A 15,962-nucleotide genomic window follows, 5' to 3' on the forward strand; every position below is an offset into this window, starting at 1 on the left:
TTTAAGCCATATCCATATCATATAATTTGTCCGAAAACTTGGCGACTATAACCGTATTGATGTTGATTTTGATAGCTTTCCAGAATTTGAAGCTGTCAACAAGCGAACGATATCCACTAAAAGTTTAACTATCGTATTTGATCATTAAAAAAAACTTACATAATGTATGCACCAGCGGTGGATAAGTAGTAAAGTGCGCAACTGAAGCTTCTCCATGACTTCTAATCATGCTTTTGAGCCTATGTTGTCTTTTTAATGTGTGTTTTCATGCTAGGTTTCAACCTAATACATTCGTTAAGAAACCTCTCAGAACCATATTAGTATTTCGTGCTTAAATTAAATCTTCAAAATTGTGTATGAAGCGTTTTTGTGTATAAAATGTTCAACAAATATGCGCTACTAGTGCTCACGTATGTATATGAAAAATAAACCCTTAATGTAATAGAAATCCAAGTAGTACAAGTAGTGTAACGTAGCATTGAAAGGTGCATATTTGGCATAACGCCTAATACCACAATAAAAACCAATAGATAAGAAGGCAAATAAAAGTGATATGATATAGGTTGATTTTTTACATCCAAATTGAGAAAAACACGCATCTTTTTGAGTCTTAATACTTTTTGATGAAACTACTGCTACATGGAAAATCTTTCTTTCGACCATGTCCGACCCTGATAGGATCATATGGGCCTCCACAGAGTGGAGGTTTGTATTAACAGATTTTATTTTTACGAGAAATGGATGTCAGCCATTTGCTCAACCTATTAGGTCCATACTCTGACTCATACACAAATTGAAAAACAATATGTGTACTTGCTAGACCCAGGATTCGAACCTGGGACCCTCGACTCTATAGGCCGGAGTTTAAGCCACGCGGCCATCATGGATGTACATGGAAAATCACCACTGCACATACATATATAATATACGTAATACATATTATTATAATTCACAAATAAAACGATATTAAACCAAAACACCTCAATACATATCCAAAACAGTCCACGATGACCGCGCGGCTTAAGCGTCTGCCTATAATGTTGTGGGTCCCAGGTTCGAATTCTGGGTCTGGCAAGTACACATATTGTTTTTCAATTTGTGTATGAGTCAGAGTATGGACCTAATAGGGTGAGCAAATGGCTGACATCAAATTTCATAAAAACAAAAATCTGTTCATAAAAACCTTTACTTTGTGGAGGCCCATATTATGATCTTATTAGGATCGGACATGGTCGTAAAACATATCATAATAAAAACAATTACCTACATAAAGTTTTGCTGGTGTATTTTATTATGATATTATAAATTACGGATACTGAACTGTTCAGGTACCGAAGTATATAAATGCATCTTTACTCAGCAATAAAACAGGTTTTGAATTTTTCACAGCCATAAAATGGGACTACAAAACATCGTTGCGGTCGCAATACTTTTGACTGCATTAATCTCCTGCGCACATCCTGAGGCGCTGGAGACGGAAGGCGTCACCAACGTCACATATCCTACACAGTACGACAATGTCGACTTGGACGAGATCTTACGCAGCGATAGGCTTTTGGCCAATTATGTATCGTGTCTGCTGGATACTGGAAGATGCTCGCCTGACGGAAAAGAGTTGAAACGTAAGATTAATAATTATTTGATGGAAATCTGTTAAATTTATATGTCACTAGTACTATGCATACCAGCAGAACTTTTCTTCTCCTTCTTCGTCGTACACTCATGGCTGACGATCGTGACCACTTTTTAATTTTGCCATCCTTTGAGCGACCAAGACTTTCCATCATTCTCGATATTCCGCTACTCTCAGGGTAGAGAATGAATGGTGCCCCCCCCCCCCCCCCCCCCATTCAACTCTTTCATTTGGTTTCTCCAGCGCGCAGACGCTCTTTCTCTGCTGCGCCTTCCCTGGAAGCCACCCAAAACCACCAGACTCTCCAGGTTATGTCCAAGATATGTCAAAAAAACTGCAGAATTCGTCTCAGACATATTTTTGAGAGCCGTTCCTTTATCTGCAGTCTCTGAATGATTGACTAATTCGTCTTGTACTTTATCCAAGAAATACTAAGCATTCGGCGCCAACATCACATCTCAAAGGCATCACGCTCCCTTGCCAGAGTCCATATCACATAATGCCAAAACTAATAAAAAAGGGATGAGTCGTATTCCGAATTGTCAATTATCCCGGGTTATGAACTGTCAGGCGTGATATTTCTTAACGTGGTTCGAGATGTCCGCGTTAATAGCTAGTGAGATAGAGTACGATAATTACTTGTAGGAAAATCACGACTGCGGTGACATAGATCCTACTTGCGATTAGACGCGCATATTAGGGTTACATATAAATTGTACGTAAAACATTTCACCGTGACACAGTTCGCCGTGAGCTTTCTTATCGGAAAGAGGTGACCATATTATACTATACGGTTTGCAATTTTATTAGATCAAATTAGAATATTAATTCAATTATCATAACTGATTTTGGTAAAATTCATGAATTCTATAATGAAAACCTAACCTAACCTAACAAATAATCCGGCATATCGGCTATTTTCAAAATTTGTTTGCTGTTGGCTTCCTGTAAAGTGTAAACCGACAAGAACCGTGTTTTATTTCGACATGAATTTTATGTCAGACCCAAAGAGGTTGGACGGTCTTTCATGTACGGCTATATATTTTCGATAAGTACAATATTTCACGGTGGAGTGGGATACGGCGAACTGCATACGTACAAGTTTCACGGCATATAAGGGGGTGTTTTCGGGTTTGGACCCCCCCACCGGAAATGAAAAAATATAATTTAATAAAGTAAATGGTACGTTACATCTTCTTATTCTTTATAATTACCCCATGACTGAGGATCGTGATCTGGATGATTTGGCCGTCGAACACCATATGAACGAGTTGGGCTCACTCCTCTCGGAATTCTACGACACGCAAAGCTTGCGACCACTGGAAGACCCGTGGCACTCATAAATTGGCGCCACTATCTGGGGTGGGGCATCCAAAGTTTGGTTTAATATTATGGTGCGGTTTGTCTGAAATATAAGACAGCGCGGATGACACAAACGGACACTAACGCTCCTAATAATTATGACCGATAGCATTCGATAATATTTTATTATTCATGGTTGCGACATTAACTTCCTTCTTTAACCACTACGGTGCATGGTTGCAGCATCAGTCCCATGCGGCTCCGTCTCGGGATGGAATGAGCACTTAAAATCACTTCTTTCAGACACGTCTATAGCATCATGGAAGGCGGCCGTGCATATTCACGGCTATACATACATGACGGGTGGTGGTGGGAACCTAGGTAGCTCGCAATAACTCGTAGGTGAACACCCTTAGTTACACCTGCAGGCTAAATATGTATTGATAGAATGAAAATGCGGGGTGTCTGGGTATGCGGAATATATTAGGTGTAAATTTGGAAGTCAGTGGCATATATTTGATTTTTTTAACCCGCCCCCTTCCACCGTCTCAAAAATCATTAAAATATATTATGGATATTTTTCAATGTGGACCCATCAAACCATTTTTCTGTGTGCGCGCTTACTTTCGATCACTAAGAATAATTTACTACAGTAGAAGAGGTGATAAGTCTATTTGACGCGGCCAATGTTCATCCAGTGTTCTAGTGTAAAAAAATAATACTACGTTTTCATAAATGTTACGTATTACTATCGTGATTTCAGTGTGATTCTAACACAATTAGGGATTGCAATACCAGTATTTCAAAACCGGTATTCAACCGGTATATCGATACCAAAATACCGGTTTCAAAAATCTAAAATATGTACCTGTATTTTCGGTATTAAGAAACCATACGCGTATATGTTTTTTAGCAATGAATTTAATGTTGTTTTTTTATTACTTACTACTAGTAGTATTGTATATTAAATTTAGTGTATAAGTTTTACGCTGCCAAAACGCAAATAATATTTTGACTGAAATCAGCAAAAGTTAAATAATATTAAAACAAAATCCCTCAACTTAATACTTCTAGAATAAAATTGTTTCGATGAATTAACATATTTCGAAAAAGAAAACTATCGTGGCAAATACACCCGATCCTCTTTTTGCACGGGAGATACGTTCCAAAGAATACCGTGCAAAACAAAACCGTGTAAAAAAAGATAAGGTGCCCATACAAAAATGGTAGATAGGTTCCATTACTAAAATCAACTCAAAATACGAAATTCTTGAACTCAAAAATAAATCGAATTTATTTATTACTAGCTGAAGTACCCGGCTTCGCACATGGTCGCTTCGTGGTTATATTTATCTTAGATATTTAAAAAATAATAAGAGGTAATTATTTTTTTAATATTAAAATATCTGTGTTATACAATATGGCAATATGAAAATAATTCTAATAGGAGTAATGGTCAAACAAAAGACCACTAAATTAAAATCGAATCCAAAATATGCAAACCTTATTAATGTTATTAATGTGCAGTAAAAAAAATCAAAATTGCATGGAACAAACAAACAACAAACGTTGTATTTTATATTATACTAATTTAGAAACCTTCGCAGGTGTGCGCACAACAACTGACAAAAGTTTCATCGCAATCGGATGAATGGTATAGAAACGCATACGAATAGAAGAAGAAGATGATTTTCTAATTCAGAAATCTTCGTGGGCATGCGCACAACAACTCACTAAAGTTTCATTGTGAATAGAAGAAGATAAAATAGAAGAAAAAGAAGATGGTTATTCTTCTTCTTCTATTCCAGAAACCTTCGCCGGTTTTGGCACAATTATTGACGAAAGCTTTATTGCAATCGGACGAATGGAATAGGGACCATAAGAAGAAGAAGAAGATGGTTGTACTAATTCAGAAACCTTCGCAGGCGTTGGAAAAACCACTAACGATAGTTTCATCGCAATCGAATGAATGGTATAGCGACCATACAAATAAAAGAAGATAGAATGATGAAGAAGATAGAATGATGAAGAAGAAGAAGAAGAAGAAGAAGAAGAAGATGGTTGTACTTATTCAGAAACCTTTGCGAGTGTTAACACAACAACTGACGAAGGTTTCATCGCAATCGGGTGAATGGTACAGGAACCATACAAATAAAAAAAGATAGAATGATGAAGAAGAAGAAAAAGATGGTTGTACTTATTCAGAAACCTTTACGGGTGTTACCACAATAACTGACGAAGGGTTAATTGCAATCGGATGAATGGTTTAGGGACCATAAGAGTAAAAGAAGATCTAATGAAGAAGAAGAAGAAAATGGTTGTACTAATTCAGAAACCTTCGCATGTTGGCACAACCACTAACGATAGTTTCATCGCAATCAGATGAATGGTATAGAAACCATACAAATAAAAGAAGATATAATGAAGAAGAAGTAGAATAAGATGGTTTTTCTAATTTAGAAACCTTTGCGGGTGTGCGTACAATAACTGACGAAAGTTTTGTCGCAATCGGATGAATGGTATAGGAACCATACGAATAAAAGAAAATAGAATGATGAAGAAGAAGAAGATGATGATTTTTCTAATTCAGAAACCTTTGCGGGTGTGCATACAACCACTTACCAAAATTTCATCGCAATCGGATGAATGGTATAGGAACGCATACGGGACAGACAGAAAGACAGACAGACAGACAGGCATACAGACAGACAGACATTCATTTTTATATATAAGATATAGCCTATACTCTTCGCGGAAGTGCAAGCAATAAGTTAACAAAGTTTTATCGCAATAAGATGAACGGTATGGCAGCGCATACAATACGAACAAACAAACAAACAAACATTTATTAATTTTTATATATTAGATTTATAAATAAAAATATGTATTTATAAAAATACATCGTTTTCGATTTAAATTAAACTTAGCATAGATAAATATTATATTCATTCAGTGTCGCCACCAAACTTGACAATAAACGTGCCCATTTACTGCTGTTTTTCGCTGGCGAAAAATCACTCCCATCGCTGAAAATATTTAATGACGCTGACGCCGAAGCACGCAGCGCGTCTCTCGTATCGAATCCGATATGACTGACCAGTGGCACTATGTATGTACGTATGTATGTCTGGGCGGCATCCGGTGACAACATAATATATATGCACCAGTGGCGTGCGGTCCATTGCAACGCAATTTTTCTATAAATATGTACATGCATACGTATTTTTATTCTTTTTAGTTTTTTAAACCGTGTTAAAGCAAAAAAATCAGTGTACCTAAATAAAAAATTATCGGTACTTTTTTTTAAAAAGTGTTATTTAGAAACCGTGCAAAAAGAGGATCGGGTGTATATCAAATTATTCTTTAACTATTGATCTAATATTGATACTACATAAAACAAACGTTGAATTTCAGAGATTTTTCTGTACCATGACTTATATTATAGTATTAATTGTAAAAAATAGCAGATCTAAAATGTCATGATCTATATCATTCTATAAGTACATAATATTTACAAAGGTCATAGTAATAAATGTGGGTAGGTACTTTAGGTTGCTGTAAAATAGTATTTTAAATAGATTTTAATAGTTATATTTATTGATAGGTACTTTTTTGTATACTTGTATTAACAAATATCGGTATTGATACCGGTATTCAATAAGAAATACTGAAATACCGGTATTGATATATTCATTTGGTATTGCAATCCCTACACAATGTAAATGAACGTATAATTATTTATTAAATATATTTAAATAAATACCAACATGAGGAAAATTTTAATTTATAGTCGACGCTGTCAAAAAGATCAACAAGTCACTTGTCACAAGTGTTTTCAATTAATCAAGATCACACTGAACTGACCTTTTATTTTTCATTATAACAAAGACATGTGCAAGTAAATACGTGTTGTATTATTTTCTGACAGGATTATAACCAGTTTCGTGTATTATAGTTATATAGATTAAAAATATACACGCCGGGTCGGGCACCCGGACAGCAGGATTAAGGGAGTGGAGATTTATATATTTAATATCACATAAACGAAATCTTATCTTGAAACATATACCACTTACATATATTATAGCATACTATCGAAGGGCAGGACTTACGAAAGGGCGGCAAATCAAATAATTAACGCAACATATATTTAAAATATATACAGATCTCATCTTATTTATCATAAGCATCTTATTTCATAGTTAAACAATAAATTCTCCTTCGATGTATACTTATTTTGACTTATTTTGCGATATGTTAACATACATACATTTTTTTTAAATTTTCAGACAATCTACTTTTTTTTACTGCCATCTAGATTAATATTTTCTTACTTCCATCTGCGCAACTATTCAGGTACTATCTGCACGTTAGTACGTTATCGTTATTTTCATTGGTTCAAATTTACATGGAAGGCATTCTAGGCGCAAGGCGGTTATCGACGGCTATCGACTGTTATCTAAAATAATTGGTAAATTCGTAATACGGTGAAAATTTAGGTTGGTAGGCATGCCGGTCAAATTCGGGTATGTTCGTGCTGGCGTATCCAACTGAACCCCAACATTTTGTATTGAAACGTCAAATATATCAACATAACCTACAAATTTATTAGTCGTGTAATTGCGATTACAGCATGTAATAAAACAATAATGTTAAGGCACTACCAGCCTCTCGATATTTGACAGTTCGCGGGGAACTATAAATTAAGCCTGCGGTCGTGACGTAGTTTTCTTTCAAAACGGTCGTAATTATATTGCATCTCAATTCTCAGTATGTAAAATTGACCTACTCTATCTCGCTCTAAAAGTTAACACAGCCAAGAGAGGAGCTGTTAAAAGATAACACTTTTTGACAGCTCGGATGGTTAATTTATTGTAATAATTAACTGCCTGAATACATACAGTGATAAATGTGATATATTTATCACATGTAGCTCTTTTTGTATGTTAAGTGATATGTTAGAATAGCCTCGCTGGTATATTTTTGTGAATCGCAGTTATTAACACTTATCCTGTAGGTGTACATCTGTCAAGTTGGAGCGTTGCCTAATCTACCTAATTTTGAGATATGAAAATTAAGATTGACATTGTTTGAGATTAGATAAGTTGAACCAAAACATGAATATTATTATGATATTGTAACTTCAATGCATCTTCTCAAATTGGTTCTATTTGCTCTGGAACTTCCACAGCGATTCTTCTTATGTTTTTTCAGAGTGAATATTTCATTTTCAAGAAATAGTTTGCACAATGAGTATTTTTCACCGGTAGTGATTACTTACTCACTAAATCTGGCGCTACAGACCATTCGGGTCCATGGTCGACAGCACAATCGTCCTTTAGGAATCTCTATCGTGAGCTATACCTGTGTCTACGATATCCTCCCATTTCCTCCAGAGGCGAAATAAACTTCCTGTCTGAGTCTTCGCGCCCTCAATACATTGACTATATTGGGCTTAAATTGTTCGCAGATCGCAGCATGTGCCCCTTTTGGTTTTCTTACACTGGTCCAAATATTCTTTGAATATTTATTTTTCAAATATAGCAATCATACCACTCAGCATTAAATGAGTGACATACTTTAATATGTATGTTTTATTGTACATTTACGGTGGCCGCGCGGCTTAAGCATTGGACTATCACGCCGTGGGTCCCAGGTTTGAATCCTGGGTCTGGCAAGTACACATATAGTTTTTCAATTTGTGTGTGAGTCAGGGTATGGACCTAATATGTTAAGCAAGTGGCTGACATCCATTTCTCGTAAAAACAAAATCTGTTAATACAAATCTCTGTGGAGGCCCATATGATCCTATTAGGATCGGACATGGTCGGAATATAATAATTTATTGTCAAAACAAAACAATAGAGCGATATTAAATGTCAGCATTTCCTCAATCATAACTAGATCAGTAGGGTATGTCATGACTTGTTAATTACGACAATATCTCTTGTAATATTATATAGACTGCATTTGCATAAATTGGAAGGACAGTGCATGAATCCTCACTCAATTCATCAAGTCCGTCACGAGAATTATTACTATTGTCACGAGTCCTTCACTCGAATCAAGTCTCTCAATTCATTAATATAATCAATCTCTCTATCACATTGATCTCACCAGTACAGCATTATTACAGATTATAGCCGCAATTATAATCTCACGCTGTCATTCTTATTATTGCATTTATTATATTATCGTATTGATCAATAAACTCTCATCTCAAAACATACAAGCAACCACGATTTTATCTTTGTCTACACCTCATCTACCACCAAAAATTCACGCGTCAAGCCATACGTCTCATGTCATATCAACACAAGCAGTATGTAGATCACTGTTGTAGCAACTCTAACACTCTTTAATTTATATGTTTATATGGTATTTTCCAGAAAATCTGCCAGATGCAATTAACAATGACTGTGAAAAATGCAGCGAGAAACAACAGATTGGTTCAGAGAAGGTCATGCATTATATTATCGACAACAAGCCGGACTGGTGGGAAGAACTGGAAATAAAGTATGTAACAATACTATTATATATTCACACTAGCGATCGCCCGCGACTTCATTCACGTTAAATAGGGGAAAAATAATATACACAACGAAGAAAAATTTAGTGATTCGATTTGAATGTAATTTAGTAAATGATTATTACTTTTTTCAAATAGTTAGGTAAGTAAATGATTAAATGTTTCAATTTCATAGTGGTAATGCACAGGGCACGAAACCCAAGAGACGCAGGTTCGATTCCTGCCGGGTGTCTTACTTTTTTCGAAAAAGATTTTTTCTATTGGCTATATTTTCTCAGAAGTGTTTTCAGAATTATGTATGTTCAATAATTAGAATGGTACATTCTTCAATCTTGTGAATTATTCGTTGAATAAAAGAAATATTTAATACATAATTCTGAAAAATATATTATAACGAATAGAAAAAAGATCTAAGAAGTGTTTTCAAAATTATGCAGGTATGTTGAATAATTAGAATGTTACATTCTTAAATCTTATGAGTTATTCGCTGAATAAAAAAAATAGTTAATTATTATAATTATTATTTAGATACTTCTAGAATCTCCTCAATGCGAGTTCAATTACAATATTATATTACGTTTATAAATATTCCAATTATAATATTATATTACAATGCCGTTTCCTTCAAATGGCATTTTTGTGATACATTAAATCGTTAAAGTTATTGTTATTAAAATGGGGAAAAAATTCGTGACCAATCTCATCCGGCACGTAGCTCATTTAGGTTTATGACATCAATCATTGTATTATAAATGAAAAAAAAATAACACAAAAACTAGACGACCATTATGATCTCGACCTCACAAAATAATAATGTCCGTGGAAACTCTGATATCCCAATTTTCCAACTCCATGTAACTTACTACTACTGCTACCTACATGTTTACTCAGGTCCTAAGAGGATCATGTCAGCCTCTACAGAGTGAAGTTTGTCGAAGAGTGAAGACTTCTTGACAATAAAGTTTTCAGCTATTTTTCCAACCCATTGGGTCCTTTCAATTAATCAAATACAAGTCATTAAAATAAGACATACCTACTTACATTTGTTGACTCTTCTTCTTGGTCGTAAGCTCATGGCTGAGGATCGTGACCACTTTTTAATTTTGCCATCGTTTGAGCGACCAAGACTTTCCATCCTTCTTGATTTTCCGCTTATCTCAGGGCAGAATGAATGGTGCCCCCGGTTAGCTCTTTCACTTGGTCGCTCCAGCGCGCAGAAGCTCTCGTCGAGACCCGTTCCTTTATCTTCAGTCTCTGGATGATTTACTGATTCGTCATGTGCTCCGTTCAAGAAATATGAAGTATTGTGCGCCAACACCACCATCAATTATTGCCTTTCGCTAAATTTTCATTGCAATCGGATGAATGGTATAGTAATACATACGAATAGAAGAAGACAGAATAGAAGAAGAATAAGATGGTTGTACTGATTCGGAAACCTTTGCGGGCGTGAGCACAACAACTCACCAAAGTTTCATTGTAGTATAAGAAAGCATACAAATAGAAGAAGATAGAATAGAAAAAGAAGATGGTTGTACTAATTTAGAAACCTTTGCGGGTGTGGGTACAACAACTGACGAAAGTTGCAATCGGATTAATGGTATAGGAAGCATACAAATAAGATAGTTTTTCTAATTCAGAAACCTTCACGGGTGTGCGCTTAACAACTGACGAAAGTTTCATCGCAATTGGATGAATGGTATATAAACCATACAAATAAAAGAAGATAGAATGAAGAAGAAGAATATGGTTTTTCTAATTCAGGAACCTTTGCGGGTGTGCGCACTGAGAAAAGTTTCATCGCAATCGGATGAATGGTATAGGAACGCATACGGGACAGACAGACAGACATTCATTTTTATATATATGGAGTTAATTATAGACATTTTTATATATATAGAAATTTGAGACTCCGACCAAGCACTTCGGCTCGTTGGCCTCCGTCTACAGTCCAAATTTTGTCGAAATCCGACAGCGCGTGTGGATTTGTATAAAGAAAAACCGACGCGACGATAGGTACATAGCCACATCCAAATATATTCTTCAAATTATAGTATAGATACGTCAGATTGTATTTACCTATCATGCATTATATTAATGCACATAGCAAACAGATCGTCTCATTCCATTACATGCAAAAGGTAGATTTAAAAGTATATGCGACCAAAGGGATATGAAAGTAAGTGGTAAATCAAGATAATATTGTAGGCTATAAGAATGTATATAAATGATTATAATTAAGTTTCGATGCCTTTATTATCATTTTATAGATAAAATAAATAGCAAATAATGATGATGAAACCTTATTAGACTTATGTACGTTGCCAAAATAGAAATTTCCCTTTTAGCTATTGAAACATTGTCTATCCCGTACGGTAACCTAAAGTTACATCATCGGAACGGACGGATTTTTTTAACATCGTAAAATGAAGGTTAACTTCAAGGATACTATACTTTGACTTTTCTTGAGAATTGTCTTGATTTGAAGAGTTTCTTGCGATTTATTTGCTGAAGTAATTCTTCTACTAACTTCTTGACTGATGTCGTTTTAAGTGGTAATGCGTGATTCCAGATACATTAATATTAACTCGTTTTGTTATACTATGGGACATGTTAAGTTCACAACTTTCACAGTATATTATTATATTACAATTTCGACAAGGTACAAAATAATACATTGTTATGTGATAGATTTAAAATATAACTACAAAATGACGATGTACCTACAACCTATACCTATACACGCAATAAAATTCGTGGAATCACTGAAGTACCGAATGATTCGATTGAATGAAGTCTACTTATAAAAAAATAAAAAATATAATTACTTACTAATTGCCCTGTCGTACCATTGTGTATTTTGAATTAATATTAACACAATGATCGCTAATAATGTGATCAGATATATTATTGTGTACACCAGAGGCTCCCGACAGCGTGTCTGCAGCAAAATGTTGTACACGAAAAAAAAGAGTTTTAAGCCACTGGCTCTCAAAGTTTTTCACGTCACGACTAGTTTTTTATATAACCACGTGACCTGCAACACCCCGCTAAATTATGAATTTTTCATTACATATTAAATTTATATAATAAACTCTTATTATGTATCCATTACTCCCCTCTCTATGATATCTCCGTAATGACAATAAATTGTCTTTTGTTTAATTCATCGACACCCTAAATTACTAATTAAGTATGTACCATTGTTAAGAATATTCGAGAGGTGTGATTTCAACTATTGCATTGTACCTACTCAATACTACATTATTGATCAACACCCAATTTATCCACCCTATCTAGCTGTGTTACTACACACATATAAAACCTTGTACTTACATGAATTAAGCATCATTAATATTACTCATTAACTATTTCATTTTATAGCATTGTAAATAATTTTAATATCATTCAACTTGTTTAAACTTAATTCAGCTCTACTCTCAGAGTTGTTTCACTGCAGATCAAACCCTGCTGAGTTAGTTCCTCAGTTAACTGTACTTTGGGACCATGACGAATAAACATCACTGAAGATTAACATATACCGAGTCTTATTACTGACATACACCTTCCACTGGACCACGTGAAGGATCGGGTCCCATTCAGGGCTCGAAATAGACTGGAGCGCACCGGAGCGCCGTTCCGGTTCGTGAACTCGGTAGAATTATCGCTCCGTCTCGTGGAAAAAATAATTTGACCGTTTGAGCTAGATAGACTAAACAACAAAAATCTAACACACTTATTTTTATAAAGTACACATAACATTTGATAGCTATGTAAATATCTTCAGAAAATTGTCGAGCGCTCCGGTTCGTAAACTTTTCCATTTCGAGCGCTGGTCCCATTGCTGAAAACATGACATTCTTATAAGTATTATGTACGTATTAAATTATTATCAAGAATCATAAAACAATCTTCTCTCACATTGTCCATGTTTGCATATGAATTAGCAATTATCATAAATCCTTTAATGGTAGATTTTTTTATGTCGCTTATCAATGATTCGGAAACAAAGTTTACATTACTGTGTCATTTATATTGACAACTGTTTTAACTACGACCCGATCCATATGATACTCGAAGACAAATAGAAAAATAAACCTGACATCTTATGATTTTAAATTTAAATTATCTGTCATCAGTAAGACAGAGTGAAATTGGTTTATGGTAAACTATTAATATATAATCATAAAAGGATATCTATCCTATGCCTAATGAAGGCCTCCATTAATGCTTCGAATATTCGGTAAACAGTTAGCATAAAAAATTGTTTCGACTATGACCCGATCCTCATAATATGAGAAGATAAATAGGAAAATAAACCTGACATCGTATGATTTTAAATTTAAATTATGTCATAGGTAAGAAAGAGTGAAATTGGTTTATGGTACAATATTAATACATAATCATAAATAAAGATTGATCCAGTACCTAATGAAGGCCTCCATTAATGCTTAGAATATTCGGTGAACAGTTAGCATACAAGATTAACTTGATTGAAAATGAATAACTTTTTTATATACATGTAAGAAAAGTGAAATCAAAATGTTACTTTTCATTAGAATTTAAGAGAATGATTTGACCTTTAGAAATTACCTCTGCGACCCCTTCGAAAGTCGCGAGCCATGTATTGGATACCATGTGTTAATAATTATTGTTCACTGCATGACTAATTTATTAGTAGCGATATAATAAAATCTTCATTAATCTTTATTCTCGTGAAAACAACATTCGCAATAAAACTTAGCTTCAAGACAGTATTTAATTTTGATAAAATCTGGAATTTTCTGTCAACTAAATTGGTATAAGGCCTGTAGTTTTATTAAATTAAATATTACTTACAGTTTACATTGGGGGTCGACAACCTTTTTTCATCAATGATTTGGAATAACAGCAAGGTCGCATTTTTCAATGAAAAAATACTTACGTTGTTAAATCTTGCGTGAATAAAAATATATTATATTTAATAATAATAAGTATACATATATGTATACTTAATCTGTTTAAATAATAATGCATAATCTTATTTCTTTACAGGTATAATCCAGAAGGTACATACAAGAAAGCTTATTTGGAAAAACAGGAAAAAGAAAAAACCGAAAATGATAACAAAGAGGACTAAATTATAATTTCTCATTTAATAAATTAATTTAATTTAAATAAATCGTATCTATTGTTTTAAAAATAATATGTCACATAATATTATTAACTTAAAGGAAAGTCATTGTTTTCAAATATAATAACATTAGATGATAAAATAATGATTACATAACACAGTGGCGAAACAAGGATTGGGACTTGGAAGTGGATTTTATTGAATATGAAAAAATAAAAATTGACCGTTTTCGTATGACGACAAACTAGTGACTTTTTTTTACATGATTTCCTTCACAATAAAAGTAACATCCCTCCTGAAGTCGACCATAGATTTTTACACCTAAAAATATATCCCGTCAAGTTTCCGTTTTAATTTTATGCATATTTTTTTCGTCCCGGCCTCTTTTTCCATATCGATTTTTTTTACCATGCTATGTATCATTCTACATTTTAAATAAAATTCAGGTCGATTCCCTTTGTAGTCCCGGAACGATTTGCGTCTGTGACAGGAACTTGGTTTCCGGCACGATTTTTATACCGCTTATATACAAAACCTCAAATGGAAATGGGCTGAATACATAGCTCGAAGAAATGACAATCGTTGGACAAATCTAGTCATCCAGTGGTACCCAAGAGGTATAAAACGTTTGCAAGGTAGACCTAGAGGCCGCTGGATCGATGAAATGATTAGATTCTGCGGAAATACGTGGCAACGCAACGCACAGGACCGAGAGAAGTGGAATCAGCTTTGAGATGCTAGATTGTGGAGTGGTGGCTAGTGGATAGATTCCGGCTGATGATGATGATTATATACAATTATTTCGCGTGCTTGCAGAATTTTTATGGATTTGCCACAACTGTAATAGATATTTCCATATTTACTGCGAACCGTTGTATCAAGAGGAGGATATAAACTTTTACCATCACTTAAGTGTAAGTAGCAACGTATACAAAGAAACAATACAGTTATGTAAATAACTTAGTATGCACATAATATAAATAATATATTACATTGAGCAGTCTATAGAGTGAGCCAAACGGCCACAATTATTTATTCTCACGCAAGTGGAATATATCAATATCCGACGTAACATAGCAAATAACATATTGAAAGGTTAAGTTTTAGACAGTTATCAGTGACATACAACTCATCACTAGAAAGAATGACAGAATTGTCAGTAGAAATTATAGAAACTATGTGTTTCTTGAAACTGTCTGATGATCGCCATCTTATGCTAAGATAAGGCACTCGAAGAGGGACCGAGGAACCGAGACCAGTGAATTCGCAGTAGTATTTACGTATTGGTGCTAATTGTAATTAAGATGAAAGTTCTACTCAAATAAATACATAAATGTCTTCGTGGAATGTCATTATTTGTTTAATAAAAAAACGTTTGGATTTAA

The 15,962-nt window shown here is 34.4% G+C and overlaps 1 pseudogene across 1 annotated transcript; it reads left to right on the plus strand.

The window, feature by feature from the left end:
* The first annotated feature begins 1,396 nt into the window (after positions 1-1,396).
* LOC147074378 (ejaculatory bulb-specific protein 3 pseudogene) lies at positions 1,397-14,620 on the plus strand (annotated as a pseudogene). Its single transcript, XR_015070301.1, has 3 exons — positions 1,397-1,622; positions 9,325-9,451; positions 14,499-14,620. The product of XR_015070301.1 is annotated as an ejaculatory bulb-specific protein 3 pseudogene (transcript).
* The last annotated feature ends 1,342 nt before the right edge of the window (positions 14,621-15,962 follow it).

The sequence above is a fragment of the Rhyacophila brunnea genome, unplaced genomic scaffold (assembly GCF_057557595.1).
Source record: "Rhyacophila brunnea isolate RB1 unplaced genomic scaffold, BYU_Rbru_1.0 scaffold_16, whole genome shotgun sequence".
In the NCBI taxonomy this organism is placed as follows: domain Eukaryota; kingdom Metazoa; phylum Arthropoda; class Insecta; order Trichoptera; family Rhyacophilidae; genus Rhyacophila; species Rhyacophila brunnea.